The 25,802-nt window shown below is 39.2% G+C and overlaps 1 protein-coding gene across 12 annotated transcripts in view; it reads left to right on the top strand.

The window, feature by feature from the left end:
- APBB2 (amyloid beta precursor protein binding family B member 2) overlaps window positions 1-25,802 on the top strand; it is a 427,787-nt gene that overhangs the window by 119,048 nt on the left and 282,937 nt on the right. For 11 of the 12 annotated variants that reach the window (XM_010384702.2, XM_010384687.2, XM_010384677.2 and 8 more), the window contains one exon: window positions 10,354-10,465. The gene's annotated coding sequence lies outside the window, so the exon portion shown is untranslated. Of the gene's footprint in view, window positions 1-10,353; window positions 10,466-18,292; window positions 18,385-25,802 lie in introns of all 12 variants that reach the window. The other variant, XM_030921813.1, reaches the window with a different exon arrangement.

Genomic DNA, 25,802 nt, shown 5'->3' with positions numbered 1-25,802 from the left:
CTAGATTTTCTTCTAGGGTTTTTATGGTATTAGGTCTAACATTTAAGTCTCTAATCCATCTTGAATTAATTTTCGTATAAGGAGTAAGGAAAGGATCCAGTTTCAGCTTTCTACTTATGGCTAGCCAATTTTCCCAGCACCATTTATTAAATAGGGAATCCTTTCCCCATTTCTTGTTTCTCTCAGGTTTGTCAAAGATCAGATGGCTGTAGATGTGCGGTATTATTTCTGAGGACTCTGTTCTGTTCCATTGGTCTATATCTCTGTTTTGGTACCAGTACCATGCTGTTTTGGTTACTGTAGCCTTGTACTATAGTTTGAGGTCAGGTAGCGTGACACCTCCAGCTTTGTCCTTTTGACTTAGGATTGTCTTGGCAATGCGGGCTCTTTTTTGGTTCCATATGAACTTTAAAGCAGTTTTTTCCAATTCTGTGAAGAAACTCATTGGCAGCTTGATGGGGATGGCATTGAATCTATAAATAACCTTGGGCAGTATGGCCATTTTCACGATATTGATTCTTCCTATCCATGAGCATGGTATGTTCTTCCATTTGTTAGTGTTCTCTTTGATTTCACTGAGCAGTGGTTTGTAGTTCTCCTTGAAGAGGTCCTTTACATCCCTTGTAAGTTGGATTCCTAGGTATTTTATTCTCTTTGAAGCAATTGTGAATGGAAGTTCATTCATGATTTGGCTCTCTGTTTGTCTGTTACTGGTGTATAAGAATGCTTGTGATTTTTGCACATTAATTTTGTATCCTGAGACTTTGCTGACGTTGCTTATCAGCTTAAGGAGATTTTGGGCTGAGACGATGGGGTTTTCTAAATATACAATCATGTCATCTGCAAACAGGGACAATTTGACTTCTTCTTTTCCTAACTGAATACCCTTGATTTCTTTCTCTTGCCTGATTGCCCTAGCCAGAACTTCCAACACTATGTTGAATAGGAGTGGTGAGAGAGGGCATCCCTGTCTTGTGCCAGTTTTCAAAGGGAATTTTTCGAGTTTTTGCCCATTCAGTATGATATTGGCTGTGGGTTTGTCATAAATAGCTCTTATTACTTTGAGGTACGTTCCATCAATACTGAATTTATTGAGAGTTTTTAGCATGAAGGGCTGTTGAATTTTGTCAAAAGCCTTTTCTGCATCTATTGAGATAATCATGTGGTTCTTGTCTCTGGTTCTGTTTATATGCTGGATTACGTTTATTGATTTGCGAATGTTGAAGCAGCCTTGCATCCCAGGGATGAAGCCCACTTGATCATGGTGGATAAGCTTTTTGATGTACTGCTGAATCTGGTTTGCCAGTATTTTATTGAGAATTTTTGCATCGATGTTCATCAGGGATATTGGTCTAAAATTCTCTTTTTTTGTTGTGTCTCTGCCAGGCTTTGGTATCAGGATGATGTTGGCGTCATAAAATGAGTTAGGGAGGATTCCCTCTTTTTCAATTGATTGGAGTAGTTTCAGAAGGAATGGTACCAGCTCCTCCTTGTACCTCTGGTAGAATTCAGCTGTGAATCCATCTGGTCCTGGACTTTTTTTGGTTGGTAGGCTATTAATTATTGCCTCAATTTCAGAGCCTGCTATTGGTCTATTCAGGGATTCAACTTCTTCCTGATTTAGTCTTGGAAGAGTGTAAGTGTCCAGGAAATTATCCATTTCTTCTAGATTTTCTAGTTGATTTGTGTAGAGGTGTTTATAGTATTCTCTGATGGTAGTTTGTATTTCTGTGGGGTCTGTGGTGATATCCCCTTTATCATTTTTTATTGCATCTATTTGATTCTTCTCTCTTTTCTTCTTTATTAGTCTTGCTAGTGGTCTGTCAATTTTGTTCATCTTTTCAAAAAACCAACTCCTGGATTCACTGATTTTGTGGAGGGTTTTTTGTGTCTCTATCTCCTTCAGTTCTGCTCTGATCTTAGTTATTTCTTGCCTTCTGCTAGGTTTTGAATGTGTTTGCTTTTGCCTCTCTAGTTCTTTTAATTGTGATGTTAGAGTGTCAATTTTAGATCTTTCCAGCTTTCTCTTGTGGGCATTTAGTGCTATAAATTTCCCTCTACACACTGCTTTAAATGTGTCCCAGAGATTCTGGTATGTTGTATCTTTGTTCTCATTGGTTTCAAAGAACATCTTTCTTTCTGCCTTCATTTCGTTATGTACCCAGTAGTCATTCAGGAGCAGGTTGTTCAGTTTCCATGTAGTTGAGCGGTTTTGATTGAGTTTCTTAGTCCTGAGTTCTAGTTTGATTGCACTGTGGTCTGAGAGACAGTTTGTTATAATTTCTGTTCTTGTACATTTGCTGAGGAGTGCTTTACTTCCAATTATGTGGTCAATTTTGGAATAAGTGCGATGTGGTGCTGAGAAGAATGTATATTCTGTTGATTTGGGGTGGAGAGTTCTATAGATGTCTATTAGGTCCGCTTGGTGCAGAGATGAGTTCAATTCCTGGATATCCTTGTTAACTTTCTGTCTCGTTGATCTGTCTAATGTTGACAGTGGAGTGTTGAAATCTCCCATTATTATTGTATGGGAGTCTAAGTCTCTTTGTAAGTCTCTAAGGACTTGCTTTATGAATCTGGGTACTCCTGTATTGGGTGCATATATATTGAGGATAGTTAGCTCTTCCTGTTGAATTGATCCCTTTACCATTATGTAATGGCCTTCTTTGTCTCTTTTGATCTTTGATGGTTTAAAGTCTGTTTTATCAGAGACTAGGATTGCAACCCCTGCTTTTTTTTGTTCTCCATTTGCTTGGTAGATCTTCCTCCATCCCTTTATTTTGAGCCTATGTATGTCTCTGCATGTGAGATGGGTCTCCTGAATACAGTAGACAGATGGGTCTTGACTCTTTATCCAGTTTGCCAGTCTGTGTCTTTTAATTGGAGCATTTAGTCCATTAACATTTAAGGTTAATATTGTTATGTGTGAACTTGATCCTGTCATTATGATATTAACTGGTTATTTTGCTCGTTAATTGATGCAGTTTCTTCCTAGCCTCGATGGTCTTTACATTTTGGCATGTTTTTGCAATGGCTTGTACCGGAGTTCCTTTCCATGTTTCGGGCTTCCTTCAGGGTCTCTTGTAAGGCAGGTTTGGTGGTGACAAAATCTCTAAACATTTGCTTATCTGTAAAGGATTTTATTTCTCCTTCACTTATGAAACTTAGTTTGGCTGGATATGAAATTCTGGGTTTAAAATTCTTTTCTTTAAGAATGTTGAGCCGGGCGCGGTGACTCAAGCCTGTAATCCCAGCACTTTGGGAGGCCGAGACGGGCGGATCACGAGGTCAGGAGATCGAGACCATCCTGGCTAACACGGTGAAACCTCGTCTCTACTAAAAGAATACAAAAAACCTAGCCGGGCGAGGTAGCGGGCACCTGTAGTCCCAGCTACTTGGGAGGCTGAGGCAGGAGAATGGCGTAAACCCGGGAGGCGGAGCTTGCAGTGAGCTGAGATCCGGCCACTGCACTCCAGCCTGGGTGGCAGAGCGAGCCTCTGTCTCAAAAAAAAAAAAAAAAAAAAAAAAAAAAAAAAGAATGTTGAATATTGGCCCCCACTCTCTTCTGGCTTGTAGAGTTTCTGCCGAGAGATCTGCTGTTAGTCTGATGGGCTTCCCTTTGTGGGTAACCCGACCTTTCTCTCTGGCTGCCCTTAAGATTTTTTCCTTCATTTCAACTTTAGTGAATCTGGCAATTATGTGTCTTAGAGTTGCTTTTCTGGAGGAGTATCTTTGTGGCGTTCTCTGTATTTCCTGAATTTGAATGTTGGCCTGCTCTACTAGGTTGGGGAAGTCCTCCTGGATGATATCCTGAAGAATGTTTTCCAACTTGGTTCCATTTTCCCCCTCACTTTCAGGCACCCCAATCAGACGTAGATTTGGTCTTTTTACATAATCCCATACTTCTTGCAGGCTTTGTTCATTTCTTTTTCTTCTTTTTTCTTTTGGTTTCTCCTCTCGCTTCGTTTCATTCATTTGATCCTCAATCGCTGATACTCTTTCTTCCAGTTGATCGAGTCGGTTACTGAAGCTTGTGCATTTGTCATGTATTTCTCGTGTCATGGTTTTCATCTCTGTCATTTCGTTTATGACCTTCTCTGCATTAATTATTCTAGCTGTCAATTCTTCGACTCTTTTTTCAAGATTTTTAGTTTCTTTGCGCTGGGTACGTAATTCCTCCTTTAGCTCTGAGAAGTTTGATGGACTGAAGCCTTCTTCTCTCATCTCATCAAAGTCATTCTCTGACCAGCTTCAATCCGTTGCTGGCGATGGACTGCACTCCTTTGCAGGGGGAGATGCGCTCTTATTTTTTGAATTTCCAGCTTTTCTGCCCTGCTTTTTCCCCATCTTTGCGGTTTTATCTGCCTCTGGTCTTTGATGATGGTGACGTACTGATGGGGTTTTGGTGTGGGTGTCCTTCCTGTTTGATAGTTTTCCTTCTAACAGTCAGGACCCTCAGCTGCAGGTCTGTTGGAGATTGCTTGAGGTCCACTCCAGACCCTGTTTGCCTGGGTATCAGCAGCAGAGGTTGCAGAAGATAGAATATTGCTGAACAGCGAGTGTACCTGTCTGATTCTTACTTTGGAAGCTTCCTCTCAGGGGTGTACTCCACCCTGTGAGGTGTGGGGTGTCAGTCTGCCCCTAGTGGGGGATGTCTCCCAGTTAGGCTACTCAGGGTTCAGGGACCCACTTGAGCAGGCAGTCTGTCCCTTCTCAGATCTCAACCTCCATGTGGGGAGATCCACTGCTCTCTTCAAAGCTGTCAGACAGAGTCGTTTGCGTCTGCAAAGGTTTCTGCTGTTTTTGTTGTTGTTGTTGTTGTTTAGCTGTGCCCTGTCCCCCGGAGTCTACAGAGACAGGCAGGTTTCCTTGAGCTGCTGTGAGCTCCACCCAGTTCGAGCTTCCCAGCGGCTTTGTTTACCTACTTAAGCCTCATGAGGCAATGGCAGGCGCCTCTCCCCCAGCCTTGCTGCTGCCTTGCGGTTAGATCGCAGACTGCTGTGCTAGCAATGAGGGAGGCTCCGTGGCCATGGGACCCTCCCAGCCAGGTGTGGGATACAATCTCCTGGTGTGCCCGTTTGCTCAAAGCGCAGTATTGGGGTGGGAGTCACCGGATTTTCCAGGTGTTGTGTGTCTCAGTTCCCCTGGCTAGGAAAAGGGACTCCCTTCCCCCTTGCGCTTCCCAGGTGAGGCGATGCCTCGCCCTGCTTCAGCTCTCGCTGGTCGAGCTGCAGCAGCTGACCAGCACTGATTGTCTGGCAGTTCCTAGTGAGATGACCCCAGTACCTCAGTGGAAAATGCAGAAATCACCGGTCTTCTGTGTCGCTGGCGCTGGGAGTTGGAGACTGGAGCTGTTCCTATTTGGCCATCTTGCTCTGCCCCCTCTATATTTGGTTAATTATTAAAGGTGCATATGCGCAGCGTTTTAGGCAGCAACTTGTGAGACACAAAAACCAGGAATTTCAAAATTTCCAAAGCAATCATTGTGCATTTGTTATAATGATAGAGTCTCTGAAGAGTCTCTAAACCTTAAACTGATTTGTCTGGAGCTCCGTGTTTCTTCCATGATTTTTTTTATATAATAGCATAATTAAAATGTTTATTTTGCCTTTTCTATTTGCTAAAATGAAACAAAACGTAGTAATTTGGTAGAGAACCTATATGAAAATGCTAAAAAAATACAAAAGCACATTTAAAACATAAGGGTTTGTTTTTGTTTTTCATGTGTGTCAGCATTTTTGGAAGTAAAAAACAAAACAAAACAAAAATAGACTACTCACTATATCTATGCATTGTATATCAAGGATATGATTATTATTCAGCTATGTATGCTGAATGTTAACTGCTTTATAATTTTCTGAAACAAAACTACCACCCACTCCTACACATGCAACCACTGACTTTCAATCCTTAGCACATTCTTGAGAGTGGGAGTCTTATTAAAGTAACTGCTCTATATGAAGTAGTTACTGGGTGTGCAGGTATGCCAGGAAAGCTAAACTGAAAGTGAAAAGGAACACGTCACTTAAATGTACTGCTAGTGCATTATTCACAATAGCAAAGACATGGAAGCAACTCAGGTGCCCCTTGACAGTGGATTGGAGAAAGAAAATGTGTTACATATACACACTAGAGTACTATGCACCCATAAAAGAGAACTAAATCACTTCCTTTGCAGGAACATGGATGGAGCTGGAGGCCATTATCCTAAGAGAATTAGTACAAGAACAGAAAACCAAATACCACACATTCTCGCTTATAAGTGGGAGCTAAACGTTGAGTATGTATAAACACAAAGATGGAAATAATAGACACTGGGACCCATCTGAAAGGGGAGAGTGGAAGGGCCAAAGATGGGAGGAGGGTGAGGATTGCAAAACTACCTACTGAGTACTATGCTCATTACCTAGGTACAAAATACTCTGCATACCAAACCCCCACAAGGCACAATTTATCCAGGTAACAAACCTGCATATGTGCCCTGAACATAAAATCATATTTGGAAAGAAAACAAAAATAAATAGATTAAAAATAAAATAAGTGTACTGCTAGCCAAGCGTGGGTGAGTGAACTCACATGTGTGGTGGCCAAGTTGTCCCAAATTGGCCCTTGATTCCTGTATATCCTCAACCTTTAGTTCTTACGTGATGTCAATGTGTGGGATTAAACTAAGCACACTCATGACTAAAAGAGTCACTGTTTTTGGTAAGTTTTTAAAGTCAACTTTTTTTATTGGGAAAATTTTAATATAGCCACATTCTTTTGGAGGTTATAAAGATCAATCTGTCTTTTCCTACTTGTTATTTAAAACTCCTCAAACTGGAAGTTTATCCCCATGCCCAAATGCATCCCTCTTCATATTTGTTTAATCTTGATCTTGTTTGAAAGGAGCTTTATCCAGAATACAATTTCTTTATTCAGAATGAAATTTCTTTCAGATATTAGGACAGCTTAGATACAATTATATAATTAAAAATCTTTCAACTGGAGTTTACTAAATCCATGACTATATTAGCCTATAAAAGCAAATTAGATTTTGGCCTCTGTAACGGGTTTATAAACTTTAAACATCCCCATTGGGACGGACTATATTTGTTCTTGAATTATGAGATAGAAAACACTTTCAGAGGTTCAGCCACATGACTGGACCTGTTAATACTTGTGATTGACAAGGAAGCTCCTGATGTTCTTTGTTCTTCGGCTAGCCTTCATTCTGTTGGCTGGATTCACATGTGATGTTAAAGTGGAGGTAAAAAGGATGTTTTCACTAATGCAAAATATAAAGAAAGTAAAAATTACTCGTTGTCATTCTGCCATTTGTAACCAGCAGCTTTTCAAATGTTGGCATTGTTTTTTCTTTCTTGTCTTTTTTCTAGATATAGATACTTATAAACAAAACTGGGATGATGAATATATTACACTATAATCTGCTTTCTCAATGCTGCTTAAGAGCATTTTCTCCTTTTATTAAATATTCTGCAGATTTTTAAAAACTATCCATTGTTGAGTATTGTGTTTTAAAATTATTTACAATAATATTACTTATAATAGACAAGTTCCTTGTATGTATCTTTATGCCTATCTTGAACTCTTTAAAAGAAAATTTAGAGTCTTTTTTATTTATTGGTTTTTAAGAATGAAAAGTAATCCCATTCAGTTTGTCCTTTCCAGCAATTATAGTTAAGCTGTCTTGTCTGCGAGAATCTCTTTATAACACCATCATCTTGATCTGTCCAAAATGGTCCTGTAATATCTCCTTTAACACGATTAGGGAACCTTACATCAATAAATTTATCACTTAACTGAAGCTGACCCTTAAGTGTCTATGGTTGGTAATTGTAAACATTGTGAAGGAAAATCTTTTTTAAATTGCATTACAGTATGTTGCTGTCCTCTTAAACATAATGACAAAATATGAAAATCACAATTTCACCCCTTCTGGATAAATAGAACACTAGTTATTATGCAGTCAATTCTGATAAAATGATATACGTGTTCCTAAAAACCACATTATGCAGAATCCTGCAGTAAAACTCACAATGCCCTTAGGAGGGGAATGCAGTTGGGGACACAAAACTCAAAAAACGATCAGTGACACATTAGAAAGGGACAGGAATTGAATAAATACAGTTGCACAAACTTCACATATTGAATGGTTTAATACATAAATAGTACAGTAAATATGATACTTCACCTTGAAAAAGTCCTGACATTTGCTTGTGAACTGGTGCTTTAGAAGGGTTGCCACTTATGAGTTATTGTGTAGTGGTGGCAGACGGATTACCTGAAATCAGATGGAGTTGGGATACCAGATATAGATTGGTGTGGCTCATAGCACATGGATGGAGACCGAAGTCACTGGTAGATGTTTGAGGCATGGGCTGTGTTCATTCTGTGTAACCGTATGCAGCTGGGTTTGGCCCGAGTGCAGCCTTCTGCGATAACCTAGTATTTCCTGCAGTGAAATCACGCATAAAGAAACATGAAATTCGGCTGGGTGCGGTGGCTCACGCCTGTAATCCCAGCACTTTGGGAGGCTGAGGCAGGCAGCTCACGAGGTCAGGAGATCGAACCATCCTGGCTAATGTGGTGAAACCCCATCTCTACTAAAAATACAAAAAATTAGCCAGCTACTGGGGAGGCTGAGGCAGGAGAACGGCGTGAACCTGGGAGGCGGAGTTTGCAGTGAGCCAAGATCCTGCCGCTGCACTCCAGCCTGGGAGACAGAGTGAGACTCCGTCTCAAAAACAACAACAACAACAAAAAAAAAAACAAAAAAACCCATGAAATTCGAGTTACACTCAAATTGTTCTCTTGAAACAAACACAAGCGTAATAGCAGAGCTGAGCACGCTGTATGGTAATACAGTGATGCCCAACGGATAAGTGAAATGTGAAATTCTGCTTGTCCCCGATTCTGCTTGTCCCTGTCTAAAGTAGAGTTAATACATGTAAGACACAGAGAAGAACCTGGTGTAAGAGTCAACAGTATATAAATGTTGGCGGTAACAATGACAATAGTAATAAATGATACTTATGGTGTTTGTAGGGTTCTGTCTGATTTTTAGTTACGACTGCTTGCTGTAGCTGTGCCCTCTTTCTAATTGATTTCTCAATCTCCTGTGGCTTGGGTATCACACTTCTTAGAATTACATCTAGTGTAAGTCCTGTAATAGGAGATCCCAAGGGGTATGCAGACTTTAGGTTATAGGTTACATATGGCAACTGTTTTGCCTACTTAAACTGTTTTATCTTATTAATGATTTTATTGCCTTAGAATCCATTTGCACAATTGTTGGGAAAGTAACATCTTTTCCCTTCCCTTCCCTCCCCTCCCCTCCCCCCTCCCCCTCCCCCTCCCCCTCCCCCTCCCCCCTCCCCCCTTCCCCCTCCCCCCTCCCCTCCCCCCTCCCCTCCCTCTCCCCTACCCTTCCTACTCCCCTCCCCTCCCCTCCCCTCCCCTTGAGATGGAGTCTCGCACTGTCACCCAGGCTGGAGTACAGTGGCATGATCTTGGCTCACTGCAACCTCCACCTCCCGGGTTCAAGTGATTCTCCTGCCTCAGCCTCCCAAGTAGCTGGGATTACAGGCACATGCCACCACACCTGGCTAATTTTTTGTATTTTTAATAGAGATGGTGTTTCACTATGTTGGCCAGACTAGTCTTGAACTCCTGACCTTGTGATCCGCCCACCTCTGCCTCCCAAAGTGCTGGGATTACAGGCGTGAGCCACCGCACCCTGGCCTGGAAGTTACATGTTTTAAATGAGGTTAGTAATCATGCAGAATTGTCAGATTTTCTGTTTTATTAGGAAAAAATGAACATGGCTCTCTCTTCCCATTCTTACCTGCAGAAATTAAGGTGTGCTTAATACATTTGAAGAGTATTTAAAAGTTGTTGATAATTTTCGTTAAGTTGTTGTGATTCACTTCTATTTACAACTACTTCTGTGTTTATAAGATGAGCTCATGTTTGGAAGTGGGAACTGGCAAGCGTGATTTCAGAAGACCTTCCTTCCCAAGTCACAATATAATTAGAAGTCCAGATTCTCCCTCGGTTCCTTTTATGACTCCCTGAGAAAGACATTTTTAACAGGAGTGGTTGCCAAAAAGCCTCACTAGTTCCTGCTTTTGAAACTTTAATAAGGTGACAGATCGAACTGCCATCTAGATTTAGAAAGCCTTGTTAGTATATTATGAAAGAAAGATAGCTTACATTTCTCAGCATTTAAGGATCCCAATGACGTCTTTATTTTATTGATGCAGAGATACTCTGAATTGCAATGGGGTATTTTGATTTTTCATTTCTGATCTGATTTTGAATTTAAAATTTTTGTCTCTACACAATTTCTAGATCGATCTCTTTGGGCTGCCTGACCTCCTTGGGTGATTGCTATTAATTAACAGACTTTGTGGGGAAAAAAAGGAGCTTGCCTTCTGAGCTTTGTATCGAAGACCTGGGAAAAGTAAGTAATTTTAAACTTGCTTTTAAAAAATTCTTTTATGCCTCTCTCAGAAAGTTAACAATAGGTCTGTGGCTTTCTACTTTCTTTCATTCCTGGCTTAATAAATTTTACTTGTTTTTGTGGATTTGTAACATGGAAGGGGACTCAGGAAACCTCTTTGTATTAAAAAAAAAACCTGCAAGAGATTAGGATGATGTTCTACATTGTGCCATTTCTTTTGAGTTTCATAAACTGAGTCCTCAAGGTTGTGACAAAACTTTTATCAGATTTGCAAGTGGTTAAATGTCAAATACAAGGCAATGTAATATGATGTGACAGAAAAGTGAATCCAGTTGTATGAGCTTCAGGTGTTTAGACTTTTAGATATTTTGGCTAGGCTTTTTGTTTCTGAATTTTTAGAGTAAGGATGAAATTGACTTGGTACTTTTCTTGTCTGGAAAGGAAAGCAAAATGTGGAATTGCTTGTCCAATAAATTCCTCTTGTAGCTTTGTCTTGGAAGAATTGATGCACCTGCCAGTTTTATTTTAGAATTTTTTTGAGGCCACTATAAGACGTTCTAATTGAGACACTTGTTGAATGTTTTTGCTGTGTTTTGGAAAAAATTGCTTGGAACCAGAAAGTTCAGTTTTTTTCTCTTATCTTTTTGAAAAATGGACCTTACAGATACATAAAGTCAATCTATTTTTTTATTTTTTATTTTTTATTTTTATTTTTTTTTTTTGAGGCGGAGTCTTGCTCTGTCGCCCAGGCTGGAGTGCAGTGGCCGGATCTCAGCTCACTGCAAGCTCCGCCTCCCGGGTTCCCGCCATTCTCCTGCCTCAGCCTCCCAAGTAGCTGGGACTACAGGCGCCCGCCTCGTCACCCGGCTAGTTTTTTTTTGTATTTTTTTAGTAGAGACGGGGTTTCACTGTGTTCGCCAGGATGGTCTCGATCTCCTGACCTTGTGATCCGCCCGTCTCGGCCTCCCAAAGTGCTGGGATTACAGGCTTGAGCCACCGCGCCCGGCCAATCTATTTTTTTAATGGATACTACTTGGAATTATGAATGATCAAATGCCCCTAAGAATATATGCAAAGTAAAATATGCACGTGCACGTACATAAACACACACAAATATCCTCTCTAGCATGCTCCAGAAACATTTTCAACAATAGGAACTGTTTTTCCATTAAATTGCTAGATAACTTTCTAAACTTTCTATGCTTTGTGTCTTATAGCTCCTCTCTATTTCTGGCAGTACAAATGAGCTAGTTGAAACATGTTTAAAATAAAACAAGACAGAACTTAGCTTTCGTTCTATGAAAGCATTAAATAGTAAGATCAGATTTTATAGCTCTATTGTTATCGTATTTAACTATATGTTTAATTATTAAATTGGGTATTATTTTGTAATAACTATAATAAGGTAAGGGTCTTGAGTTTTGAAGCTTATTTGAAGTTAAATATTTGCACTGAAAAAATACATACTTTGGGAGGCCGAGGTGGGCGGATCACCTGAGGTTGGGAGTTCAAGACCAGCCTGACCAACATGGATAAACCCCGTCTCTACCAAAAATACAAAAAAATTAGCTGGGCATGGTGGTGCATACCTGTAATCCCGGCTATTAGGGAGCCTGAGGCAGGAGAATCGCTTGAACCTGGAGGCGGAAGTTGCGGTGAGCCAAGATTGCGCCACTGCACTCCAGCCTGGACAACAAAAAGGAAACTCCCATCTCAAAACAAAACAAAACAAACAGAAAAACATGTACGTCTATGTGCAACACACAAACACATATACACACAGACGTACACAGATACTGCACATACACATGTAATTTCTGAGGGCTGTCAAGTCTCTGCTAAAATATGAATTAGTTGAAAGTAAGGACTTTGAAAATCTCACCCAAAATAATTTTTTTGTTACAGTGAAATATTTGTAATAGTGAAATATTATTGTCAGTGGAATTTTTAAAAAATAGAAATTTATAGGTTGAATTTTGTAGTCTTGTAATAACACATTAATCTTAAAAGACATATTTGTGTTGTAGTTGTGTGTTGTAGTTGTTATGCCATTTTGGAAGGATATTTGAAAAAGGATTGTGTTGGAGGCCACCCAGTCTGTCTACAAAAACAGAACAAAAAGGTCAAACAATTGATTCTCTGGGCTTCAGGGTCTAGATATTTGCAGTGGTGTTTAGATTGGAAATATAACTTAGCTTCAGAAAGTAAGCTACTTAAGCTGCCTTTCGAATAACAGCATTTCTTTCAAATTTCACATAATCTCTAGTGCAATATTTTCTTTACATTATACCAAAATATTCCCTTTTGGGATACATTGTGGCATTGTTGTAAAAGTTGTGTTTCCATTTTGTAGAGGGAAGGCATCTGTGGAACTTGTGTGTTTACAGTAAGCTAAAGACAGTCCTGTGTTACAGAGGTCTGTGACAAAGAGACTGTGACAAAAAAAGATCTCTGTGTACTAAACTTGATGTTAAGGCCAGACGCCATGGCTCACGCCTTTAATCCTAACACTTTGGGAGGCAGAGGTGGGATGATTGCTTGAGCCCAAGAGTTCAAGACCAGCCTGGACAACAAAAGAGACCCTGTCTCTACAAAAAATAAAAAATTAGCTGGGCTTTAGTGATAAGTGCCTGTAGTCCCAGCTAATCCAGAGGTTGAGATGGGAGGATCATTTGAGCCCGGGAGTTTGAGGTTGCAATGAGCTATGATCACACCATAGCCCTACAGCCTGACACTCGAGTGAGACGCTGACTCTAAAAAAAAAAATTAGTAAAAATAAAGTTGATGTTACAAGTGAATATTTATATATGCAGAAGGATGTTTACAATGTACCCTTAAGGTTAAAAAAAGAGAAGGTTATAATGCAGAAGTGTACTGCACATAAATCTGATTTTGAAGAACTAGTTAAGTTATATGGAAGTTAATGGGAGGGGAGGGAGGGAGATGTCTTTTCTGATATTTATTAAAGTCATAAGAGAATATTTCTAATGGCTCTTTGAAAACTGTAAGGGATACTTAAATGTCTTTGTGGTTTCTTTTTGGAAAAGCAAACACACAATTTTAGAGAAAATTCAGAACCCTAGACAACCTCCACACTTCTTTTTAAACCTCTGTCCTTTACTTTCACTTTTTTCTTAATTACATGTGTCTTCAAAGTCTTCCTTGTTTCAAGCATTTCAAGCAATTCAGAAAATTGATTATTTGAGGTAGATTTTTGGAAACTGTGAGTCTATAATGGTAATAAAATATAAACCTATCTTCAAAAAAATTAGCCATGGATTATTTTAAAGGAAGTAAAAAGTTTGTATTTTATTATCCTACTTAATGCATGTCTATGTTTGGTTTTATGTTAACCCTAAATGAGTATGCAACAAGTTGTTTGGTAACTTACTTTTTCCACTTAATAAATAATGCGTATCTATGCTAATAAGTATTTACCTACAGCATGATTTTTAGTGAAAGGGAAACAATTGGATCTTAGCCTTTTGTTTAATTTTAGGCTATCCTGGCTTTCAGTTAGAAAGGAGTATAAATATGTGGAATCTATGGCATAGGTTCTTCATATGAGAACAGAACAGAAAAGGATTCCCCATCTAGAATCTTTACCATGTTTACTGTAACCAGACATATTCTGAATAGGAGGCTCATGGGTCTGAATATGTGTTCAAAATGGTAAGTGTCACTGGCTGACAGGTGCTGTGTATAAAGCTTTGTGTCTTCTTTGATCCCTTTGTTACATTACACAAGAGTGCAGGTGACATATTCCTCCCGCCGAGCTGTCTTAATCAGTATTTCTGTGCCTAAGGGAGGATTTTACCTACGTATTTCTTTCTCCAAAGAAACTCCAGATAGCTCAGATGAAATGATGGGTACGGAAGGAACACTGATGGATTTTGGAATATAATTTATTTATGGAACAAATCGCAGTCCAGGTTAACTGGAGATCCAGAATGTTTTATAAACCTTTGTGTGCTTTCTTAATTTTTAGTTCATTTATTGAGCTAACATTTGTTGAGCAACTACTGTGTGCCAGGAGCTCATTATTCAAAGATGAATGAGATATGTCCTTCCTTTTAGGGAACTTAATTTGAGTTTCAAAATTAGATTTAAATAACATTTATGTAGCATGTACAATGTGAAAAGCAGTGGAATGGATATTATATTCTTAGATGAGACATTCAGTGACTAAAATTCAATAATGATATTTACTGACCTATGCCTTTCAGAATAAGTTAGGAATATGTGTTTTCTAATTTTTAGGGTTTTTTCCCTCCCATTACGATTTTGGTACCTGCTGCTACTTTTTAAGTTAAATTAGGAAATGGTAAAAGGAAAGTTAAACAAATTACAAACATTTAATTGGTAAATGTAGAGAGTGGTTTTGAAAACATGGATGTGTGTGTATACACACACGTTTTATATTTGGAAGCCTGTATGCCTATAGTGTCATAATTTTTTTTTCTAGTAGACTATTTCTTAGTTCACATGATACAATTAAATATATCTATCAGGATTTCTGGGTATTTTGCCCTTAGAGTGACTCTGTTGCCCAAGTAAGTTTGGAGGCCATACCATTAAGCACTTGATATTAAGCACTTGATGTCCACAGGAATTCTAGGGGTGGGCATTATTGAAACTCGGGGGAAAAGTAACTTGCTACCTTCATACAGTTAGAACATGTTTGAGTCAGGCTTCCAATTATGATGCATCTAACTACAAAGCCCTGCAATATCTTCCTGACTCCCATGAGCTGGTGGTGAAAGCTGATTCGAGAATGCTGTAGGTATGCACAGGACAAGCAGTCATTTCAGCTGAGAAATCAGGAAGTCTGTTCACTGCATTGAAGAACTGGAACTGAAGTATGACTTGAGGGCTGAGTGAGAAGACGGAAAGTAGGGAGATAACTGGGGCTGTAGAAAAAGCATATGCCAAGGCATGGAGGAATGGGAGCTCATGGCATATCCAGAGAGTGGCAAGAACTCCACCGTGGCTGGGGTATGGAGTGTGGGAACAGAGTGGACCCTGAGATCCAAAAGGTGCCAGAGTGAGAAAGGTCGCATGTGTGCCATGCTAGAGACTTAGAGTTTCTAAACAATAAATAGCCATCCAGAGTTTTAAAAGGAGAAATTATTAGATGGGAGTTTTATAAAGATCACTTGGGCAGTAGCATGGAATATAGTCTGGAAAAGAGAAAACCAGAGGCTGGAGACCCAGGGATACCATGTGAGGTTGTATAGATTGTTCACTGCAGAAGTGTAGGTGTGAGCAGCAGATAGGAGGACTTAGAACCACCCAGCACACATGTTGTCAAGCTGTGCACTCATGGGGCTGGGCCTGCCTAGAGAGAGCACCTTTTATAATTTGCACAATGGGATGATCTACTTGCTTTTAATTGTTTTGAAAACAATAGGATTAGATAAGTAAAGATAAAACAGTGTACCCTAGGGCCTAAGAGTCTGGAGGTGGGCATACTAAGCTATTGGCTGTTTGTCAATGGGCATGTTCCCTATCCTCTGAAAGCCTACTTCCTCATCTTTAAAGTAGAGTTAATAATAGAGTCTGACAGAGCCCTGGACAGACCAGTTAAGAGAAGGGGTGAAATACGAGAGATGGAGAAATGATGGATCTGGGAGTGCAGGCTGCTGCTAGCCGTTGTTTAGCCCTTGAGAGTGTGCTGGGAACTGTACTAAAAACTTTGCCTGTTTTATTTTATTTAATTTTGTATCTGCTTTCAACAGTGGATGTTATTATCCCATTTTCAAGATTTTGAAACTGAGCCCCTAACAGGTAAAATAACTTGTCTAATGTCACACAGCCAAGGAGTGGCATTGTTAATACTTGAACCCACCACTGTGACGGTCATGTTTGTGTTCTTAACCATTTTGCCACATTTATAAGTGATCTTTTCTGTTTTCACTCCTTTGGTATCCTCCTTGCATCCTTTGTTGTTTTCAACTTGAATTGAGTGATATTTATGTAACATTTCATTTATTTTGCTATACTGTTAGATCCTGAGGGCTGGGGTCAAGTCTCATTAATTTTTTTGTCTTTCATAGCACCTTGCTTAATAAAATATGACCGATAAGACAATAAAATGTGGTTGACAGAGGCTGGGTGCGGTGGCTCATGCCTATAAATCCAGCACTTTGGGAGGCCAAGGCAGGTGGATCACTTGAGGTTAGGAGTTCGAGTCCAGCCTAGCCGGCATAGCGAAATCCCGTCTCTACTAAAAATACAAAAATTAGCTGGGTGAGGTGGCACGTGCCTGTAATCCCAGTTACTCAGGATGCTGAGGCAGGGGAATCGCTTGAACCCAGGAGGCAGAGGTTGTGGTGAGCCAAGATGGCACCACTGCTCTCCAGCCTGGGTGACAAAGGGAGACTCCCTTTTTTAAATTGATAGAATTAATAATCGCTAAGATTCCTTCTGTCTTCTAAAGTTAAATAATTTTTCCTTCTATAGGTAAAGCTTCAGTTGCAGTTGTAGTCCAGTAGAACTTAAAAAGAGCTTCTTGGATGTTAGTTTGGTATTTGGACTGATGGTTAAAGTTTCAAGAAATTTCTAATTGCCATTTTATCTGAAAAATAATTTGTGACTTGCTGTCAAAGACTGAAGCCAAGACTAAAGTGTACTTCTTGCAAGCCCTTTTTGGAGGTTATAAAGCTATGCTTGCTGCTTCATTGCTGCGGCAGGTATAAAACTCCAGTGTCATCAATGATATTTTTGAGTTCATAAAAAATATTACATTGTCATTCATATTAGTAAGGACATCAGTTTCTAACTCATATGGAGCCCCTTGGGCCAGTGGTCACTTGTTTTCTTCTTTTATTGACAAAAATTATATACATTTATAGTATACAACATGATGTTTTGAAATGTGTATACATTGTGTCAATCCTAAATTAAGCAAATTAACATATGCACTACCTCACATACTTATAGCTGACAGTCACTGTTGTTTGGTGCCTGCTGGAGTCAGATGTAGACAACAAAGTGACCGTTAAGGGCAAATGACTATCAGACACCCTGGAGTCAGACTGTATAGGTTTGGATTCCATCTCTTCTGCTTATGAACTTTTTTTTTTTTTTTTGAGATGGAGTTTCGCTCTTGTTGCCCAGGCTGGAGTGCAATGGCACAATCTTGGCTTACCGCAACCTCTACCTCCCAGATGCAAGCGGTTCTCCTGCCTCAGCCTCCCAAGTAGCTGGGATTACAGGCATGCACCACCATGCCTGGCTAATTTTGTATTTTTAGTAGAGGTGGGGTTTCTCCATGTTGGTCAGGCTGGTCTTGAACTCCTGAACTCAAGTGATCTACCCACCTCGGCCTCCCAAAGTACTGGGATTATAGGCGTGAGCCACCACCGCCAGCCCTACTTACGAACTTTTTAACCCTTGGCCAGAAAAAGTCTGGGAAATAAGGATGGGTAAGAAAACAGGCTGTGATCATAGGTTCATGTACCTGGTTCTTTAGGAACTTAGGAAGAAAAAAATCCTTATCCACTTGGAAGCCACATTTTGCTCAGATACGCTTAAAAGGAAGCCAAAATTGTGAGCTTGTAGGACAGAATTTAGCACTTCAGTATTATAGCCTATGTTTATCTCGGGATGACCCTTTGCTGTTTTTAAACCAGAGTTCACATGCTCTTGTAACTACTGACTGCATCTACTCTCGTGAACCCTAAGGAGGTAGTTTGGGCTTTGCTTCATACTCTGTGTGCCTGAGTAAAGTAGGAAATGATGGCTTTTAAGAAAATGGAAAATATTACTTGAGATCAACATTTCATCTGGGCTTTGAAAAACTCTGGGGTTTCTTTCATCTTCCAGGAGAGCAACACAACTGAGCTGTGAGAAAGGAAACCAAACCCTAGGGGAAGTTTTATAGCTCATTTCTGCTGATGTTACTGGAAAAGAGGAAGGTAAGGGCCTCTAAATAGCTCTCGTAGCCTCAGTCGGACAGTAAGTTCAGGTGTTCTGGAAATAGAACACAGGACAGCTCTTTATTCCCATTGGCCTCTGCTTGGCCTGAAGGAGAGGGTGAAACCACAGCAGAATGGGTCTCTTAGAACATTGTTGTGTAGCAAAAACAAATGTATTCCCGCGGTAGAGTTTCATATTTTCTTTCATGAATTTAAAGTTGAACAGAGGCCGGTGATATTTTTCTCTTTTGAAGTTTTACATCTTAGATTGCTAGAAGAGCGAGCACAGTTGAAGGAAAACTCTGTTCAGATGAAATCTTTTTTTTTTTTCTGAGACGGAGTCTTTCTCTGTTGCCCTGGCTGGAATGCAGTGGTGCAATCTTAGCTCACCACAACCTCCGCATCTTGGGTTCAAGCGATTCTCCTGCCTCAACCTCCTGGGTAGCTGGGACTACACGCACACACCACCATGCTTGGCTAATTTTTGTATTTTTAGTGGAGACGGGGGTTTCACTATGTTGGCCAGGCTGGTCTCGAACTCAGACCAAATCTTACTCTTGTTGTCTGTAGCTGCTTAGTTTTGTGCTTTAAACTATGGGCAGACTTGGCTTGTGCATTCTTGACAGGGAAAAGCAGGATCTAGCAATGCCAACTTAAAAAACCCATCTCCAGGTTTGCCTCCACCCACTATGTGATCCCTGCAAGAAAGCTTCAGTCTACTGTAAGCTGGTAATCCCTTAATACTTCGATACTTTGGTAAAGCAAATAAGATCCTGTGAACTTTTCCTTTTACTGGTGAACTAATTATTGTTTTCCTGCATTTAAAAGCAGATGTTAAACTCCTTTGATGTTCAACAGCAGACAGACTCTAGTTGTGCCTTATAGCCCTGGATGCATATCTGTTGTTTGAATGAAGATCAGCTTTGGCAAATTAGATTTTGATGGCTGCATTTTGATCTGGATCACAGAAGAGAATAGCAATTTATTCTTTTATTTAGCATTTATTGGATTCCTGCCTGGCCCTTTACATAAGTTATGTTCAGATCTCACGAATACCACAAAACCTTGCAAAATGTGTCTATTTTATAGATTAAAAAAAATAGGGCATAGAGAGTGATTACAAAACTTGCTCAGGGTTACCTTGCTATTAAGTTGCTGGGTATTTGGTCGGATTTTTTGGCTGACCTCAAAGCTGTTACTATATAGGGGCTGCCTTTTAAGAGGACATAATCAATGGAGCAAAGATCTTGAGGAGCTGGGATTAAGAAAAAAGTAGTTAATATATAATCACAGTGTTGTAGAAGAAAGAAATCATCATGAGCCCCTCATTCATTCATTTACTCAGTAGACATTTACGGAGTGCCTGTGTTGTGCTAGATAACTCTGCAAGGTGTTGGTGATTCAGTAATGGGAAAGACACAGTCAGTCCCTCACCAGCTTCAAGGAGGAAGTAGGAATGCAAGAAAGAGTATACTGATATGTTGCTCCCCTAAAAGGCCACAGTGTCTTGTTTGGGATAGCTTTTATGAAGTTTTTCAAGATGTAAAAATGTTGACACCTTCACAAAGATTACTTTTTAATTCTTTTGCTTCATTGTATATACAAAATTATCTGCAAATAAACAGAGGGGTGACTTCACCAGCATACTTTGTAGCTGTACTCCTTGTTTGGGCTGCTTTGGACATGCAGAAATGGAGGTTGGAGCAAAAACTGTATTGCATTTTAAACAAAGTCTTGCAAACAAAAATTTTGGACAGTTACCTCGCAAGGACTATATATAATTCAGCTTTGGATCCCCCTTTTTGTGGAGAAGATAACTTAGCATAGTGCCTAGTACAACTCTGATTGGCTCGGTGATGGGAAATAAAATACCGAAGCAAGGGGAGAGGAACCTCATAGATGGGGGATGAGTTCAGATGGTATCTAGGGAGAGTGTGAGGGTGACAATAAAATAAGCTGACAAATACACCAGGGATCAGATCACATGGCATATGACGGACTTAATTCACACTTACAGACTGTTGCAGTAACCAGGAGAGGAAGAGCAGTGTCTAGGTAGTCTGGAAATGACATTAGGTTTTGGTGCTTGAGAGAGACTGCAGTCTTCCTTTGACTTCTGACTCTTCTGACTTTCTGCTCACATATGAGCCCTCTATGCCTTCTTCCCCACCGTGGTCTTTATTTCATTTTTTGAGACTTTCAGCTTTTATATGCAGTATTTGGTTCCTTAATAAGTTAGGTGACCATACATACTAACTTGCTGGGACAATCCTAGCTATGCCTGCTCTTCTGGCATAATTTTTGATACTGACCCCTTTCAATATTAAAAATGTCCTGGTTTGGATAATAAATTAAATAACCACCCTACTAATAAAGGAATTTTGTAGCATTCTATATCTTTTTAAAAAAATCTTTACAGCATTCAGACTGCTTTGATGAACTCAATGTGGATGTAGTATCAGTAAAATTACATATCAGACTAGTGTCTGATGTCTTATAAGTAGAAAAAAGAAAAAATGAGCAGTGGCTGAAAAGGCTCAAATGTACTGTAGAGAGAAATTAATTGATTTCAACAAAATGAACTTTTATTATAACCAGTTGTTGGCATAGCCATAGGAGAGAGGGCACTTAAAGGTTGTCATGATGATGGGTAGTGTTTAGGGAATCTGGCATCCTTTGAGAAAATCTTATCATAGCTTGTTTTGATTTAGAGTTTCAGTGTTTCCATCACAGTGGTAGTTTAATTCAGATCCTTTTTCATGTATTTCTTAAGTAGAAAGTAAAATAATATAACTTCTTAGAACAAAGATTCTGTCAGGTTTAAAGAAACGACTGGAAGGGAAATTGTTAAATTCAAAATTTTCCCTTAAATCTTCTGTTAAATTGTGTCTTTTGATGAAAATGGTGGTGTTTTAATCAAAGGAGATATTCATATAGGGATTCAATGGGAAGCCATATAATGTATGTTCAGGTTTTTTTACTTAATAAATAGCGTTGAATTGGCATTATAGTTCATATACATGGATTTGAAGAAACAAACTAGTCTTTTGTTATATAAATGTATGTAAAATAAAAGCTTTTGGTGTTCAGGTAATGCTTGACAGTAATTGCAGTAGGAGACAAATGGGTGTAGGATCAAAACATGCTTATGAACACTCTTTTCCATATCAATATTTTATGAAATAGTGATGCATTTACCTTCAGGTCCCATAGTGACTTTTACCCTGCAGTATCATCTTTTAAAAGAGGGTAGATTAACAGAGTAGAGGGACTGACACTATATAATCTGGAAATTCTGTTTATCTTTGAATTAAATTTTGACTCTTCCACCGGCTATCTGTGAATGAGTTTTTTCTTTAAGCCTCAACTTTCTAGCCCATAAAATAGAAATACTAATATCTGCTGCTTAGCTTATTAATATAATTTTTGTTAACTCCTGAATCTGGGATAAACATGAAGTGTGTAACACCAAGGTTGGTGTTCTCTCAGGCTCAGGAGTTAATACCAGATACTGAGGATGGAAAAATGTGTGATTGTTGGAAGGGTGAGACTCAAAACATAGGTTGAGCTTCCCTGAAAAAAACCAAAGTCCAAAATACGAAAATATCCAATGCTTTTTGAGAGCTGACATGATGCTCAAAGAAAATGTTCATTGGAGCATTTTGGATTTCAGATTTTCAGATTAGGGATGCTTAGCTGGTAAGTATATAATGCAAATATTCCAAAATCCCCAAAATCTGAAGTTCAAAACCCTTCTGTTCCCAAGCATTTTGGGTAAGGGATATTTAGCCTGTAGTTAGTAGGCAGTTTCTGGCCAATCAGAAGGATGCTGACTGTACATGTTCTGGATGGTCATCCTGACACCCACCCACTGGATATCACCCTCGGTTGTCGGTGTCCAGAAATCTGTGTTTAACCTGTGATGGTTTGCAAGGAAACCCACTGGATCTCTTAGTTAAATTACTGCCCCTTCTCCCAGCTTTGTTACCTAGAAAAAAAAATTAATGCCCCTTTCTCTGAGGTGAACAGGAAGAGAAACCATTTTCGTGTGATGAGGTGAGCCTGGACATCATGCCTTGATTCCTCTTTCAAAGATTCCCATTTTCATTGCTCACCCTGCTAAGCATTGCTGCCAGCATTGTGATAGCTCTTTGGGGACTCTGCTTTCCCATTTTCCATTCCATCCCTCGTCTGGAAACATGTCCTTAATTCCCTAGAGAAGATAGAAGTTGAGTTTATGACTTAAAAAAAAAAAACAAACCAACTGCTAGTTATGGCAGTCATAGACCTATTCCTCACTGTGCTCTCTACTGGGCTGCCTCTCTGGTTTAGACCATCCAGTCCCTGCCTTCAGAAGTGACTCAGCACAGCTAGATGTAGAATCTAGGCGTCAAAGAGAATGAGACCCTGGAAGAGGGAGGATTTCCTCCTTCCTTCTCCGACGTCTTTCCTTGCTAGTTTCCATTTCTTATCTCAGGATCTGCTTCTTCCCAGGATAATTGACAATGGGAAGTACACCTCTCACAGTGCAGATCCTAGCCCCTTTCCACAGGGCTGGGATGGCAATAGCCACAGCTGTCAAAAAGTCTAGTATCAGTACAAAGCTCCCCATATAATCCTAGGAGGTTCCTTTGCTAGGGCAGGGGTGAGTTGATTAACCATAGTGGTTGTATACTGATATGGTCAAGAGTCTTTGAGAAACCACTTTGTGGTGACATTTTCATCAACAGACTAAGGTAGTACTCCTGACCTTTAGCTCAGGAGTTTGATTAGAGAAGATAGAGGAATGCAGGAAACCTGAATTACAGTCATGGTTGTGCCACCTCCTTATGTGACCTTGTAGACATCATGCACCTCTTCTGCAGTCCTCATTTTCTTATCCATTAAGTGGTTTCACATGTAACAGGATTTTTAAGGTCCTTGTCAATCACGAATTCTATGAATCTATAATAACTCCTAAAAGTACCTCATACAAGTTTTGAATAGATTCAACTTGTCTGTATCTGATGATGATGGTTACCATTCTTAACATTGCCTTGGTTTGTGACTGCAGCTATTTTGTGGAGGTCCATGCATCTATTGCTGGAAAAGGCTATCCCCCCATTATTTATTATTATACTGCTCTCTGATGATTATAAGCTCAACAAGTCTCCCCTGTGATTGTCTTATGTAAAATGTCCCACTGTAGGCCTGAGTATTAGTGATGATACCACTTTGTTTAAAATATTGGGTTCTGGCTGGGCACAGTGGTTCACACAAGTAATCCCAGCACTTTGGGAGGCTGAGGCAGGCAGATCACTTGCGGTCAGGAGCTTGAGACCAGCCTGGCCATCATGGTGAAACCCCATCTCTACTAAAAAATACAAAAAAAAAAAAAAAAAAAAAAAAAAAAAAATTAGCCAGGCATGGCAGTGCATGCTTGTAATCCCAGCAATGCGGGAGGCTGCGTTGGAAGCATCACTTGAACCTGGGAGGTGGAGGTTGCAGTGAGCCAAGATCGTGCCACTGTCCTCCAGTCTGGGTGAGAGAGCAAGACTCCATCTCAAAAGAAAAGAAAAGAAAAAAAAAAATTGAATCCTCTGTATCTGAATGGATTTAATAGCTTCTGATTTGTGATGTTGAATATACTTTATAGATTAAATAGAGGTGATTGTTGGTAAGTTTTAAGGTATATTTCAAAAGAGAATAAATGCTGATTTTTCTGTTTCTACAGAAAACATCATTGGTGTTTTAATAGGAATTGCATTGCTTTAAGTAGTATAGATGACTTAACAATATTAAGTGTTCTAATCTATGAACACAGGATGTCTTTCCATTCATTTTTTATTTCATTGATATTTATTTATTTATTTTTTAGAGGAAGGGCCTCAGTCTGTCTCCCAGACTGGAGTGCAGTGGTGTGATCACAATTCTCTATAGCTTTAAACTCCTGGGCTCAAGCAATCCTCCTACCTCAGCCTCCTGAGTAGCTAAGACTATAGATACATGCCACCATGCCCAGCCCTTTCCATTTATTTGATTTTTATGTTATTCTAACAGGTTTTTTTTTTCATGTGGAATTTTTAAGGTTTTCTACCTGTGAGATTATGTCATCTGCAAACAAAGATAATTTTACTTTTTGCTTTCCAATTTAGGTGAATTGTTTTTTCTTGCCAAATTGTTCTGGCTAGGAACTATGTTGATAAGAAGTGGTGAAAGTGGACATTCTTTTCTTCCTTTTGATCTTACAGGAAAAGCTTTCAGTCATTTATCATTGAGTATGCTATTAGCTGTGGGTTTTTCATATATGATCTTTATTATGCTGAGATAGTTTCCTTCTATTCCTAATTTGTTGAGTGTTTTTTATCATGAAAGATTGCTGAATTTTGTCAAATGCTCTTTCTGTATCAAATGAGATGACGATGATGATGATGATGATGATGTGTTTTTTCCTCTTTGTTCTGTTAATGTGGTGCATTTCATTGATCAATTTTCATATGTTGAACTATCCTTGCATTTCAGGTATAAGTCCCACTTGATGATGGTGTATAATCCTTTCAATAAACTGTTGAATTTGGTTTAGTGTTCTTTTGCTAGGGATTTTTGCACAATTTTCATGAGAAATAATGGTTTGCAGTTTTCTTTTTTTTAAATAGTGTAATTGTTTTTCTTTGGTATCAGAGTAATGCTGGTCTGATAGGAGTTTGAAAGTGTTCCTTCTTCAGTTTTTTGGAGTTGTTGAGAAAGATTGATGTTAATTCTTCTTTAAACGTTTGATAGAATTTAGCTGTGAAGCCGTCTCGTCTTTGACTTTTCTTTGTTGGGAGGTTTTTGATTCCTAATCAATGTCTCTACTAGTTATAGATCTGTTCAGGTTTTTTATTTTTTCATGATTCAGTTTTGGTAGGTTTTGTGTTTAGGAATTTGTTCTTTTCATATAGGTTATCTAATTTGTTGGTAATTATACTCCTATAATCCTTTTGATTGCTGTAGAAACAGTAGTAATGTCCCTTTTTTCACTTCCAATTTTAGTTAGTCTTCTCTCTCTCAGTCAGTCTACCTACAGGAGTGTCAATTTTGTCAGTCTTTTCAAAGAACCGCCTCTTGGTTTTGTTGATTTTTCTGGGAGGTTGGCTTTTATGACTTTCATTGATAAATTATTATTATACAAATCATCATAGATTATTTCAGTATTAGACTTCAGTTTTCTTGTTTTTGTAGTTTGGCAATGAAAAAGGCACCTTTACCTTACATATGTAGATGCATGAAGGGTTTAAATAATCAGCACTTTAAAATAATGAACTTGAATGTCTCTGCCATTTTTTGTTCCTTGGATAATGCCTTTGTCTTACTACTTATTGTAGTTTGTTCTTATTATTTGTTGCATTATTGTAGTTACACTCTCGTGGATAGTTAAGGTAGTGTCCCATGATTTGATA

The sequence above is a fragment of the Rhinopithecus roxellana genome, chromosome 2, assembly GCF_007565055.1.
Source record: "Rhinopithecus roxellana isolate Shanxi Qingling chromosome 2, ASM756505v1, whole genome shotgun sequence".
Classification (NCBI taxonomy): Eukaryota; Metazoa; Chordata; class Mammalia; order Primates; family Cercopithecidae; genus Rhinopithecus; species Rhinopithecus roxellana.
The sequence above is the reverse complement of the archived record's forward strand: the minus strand, read 5'-3'. Positions and strand labels throughout refer to the sequence as shown.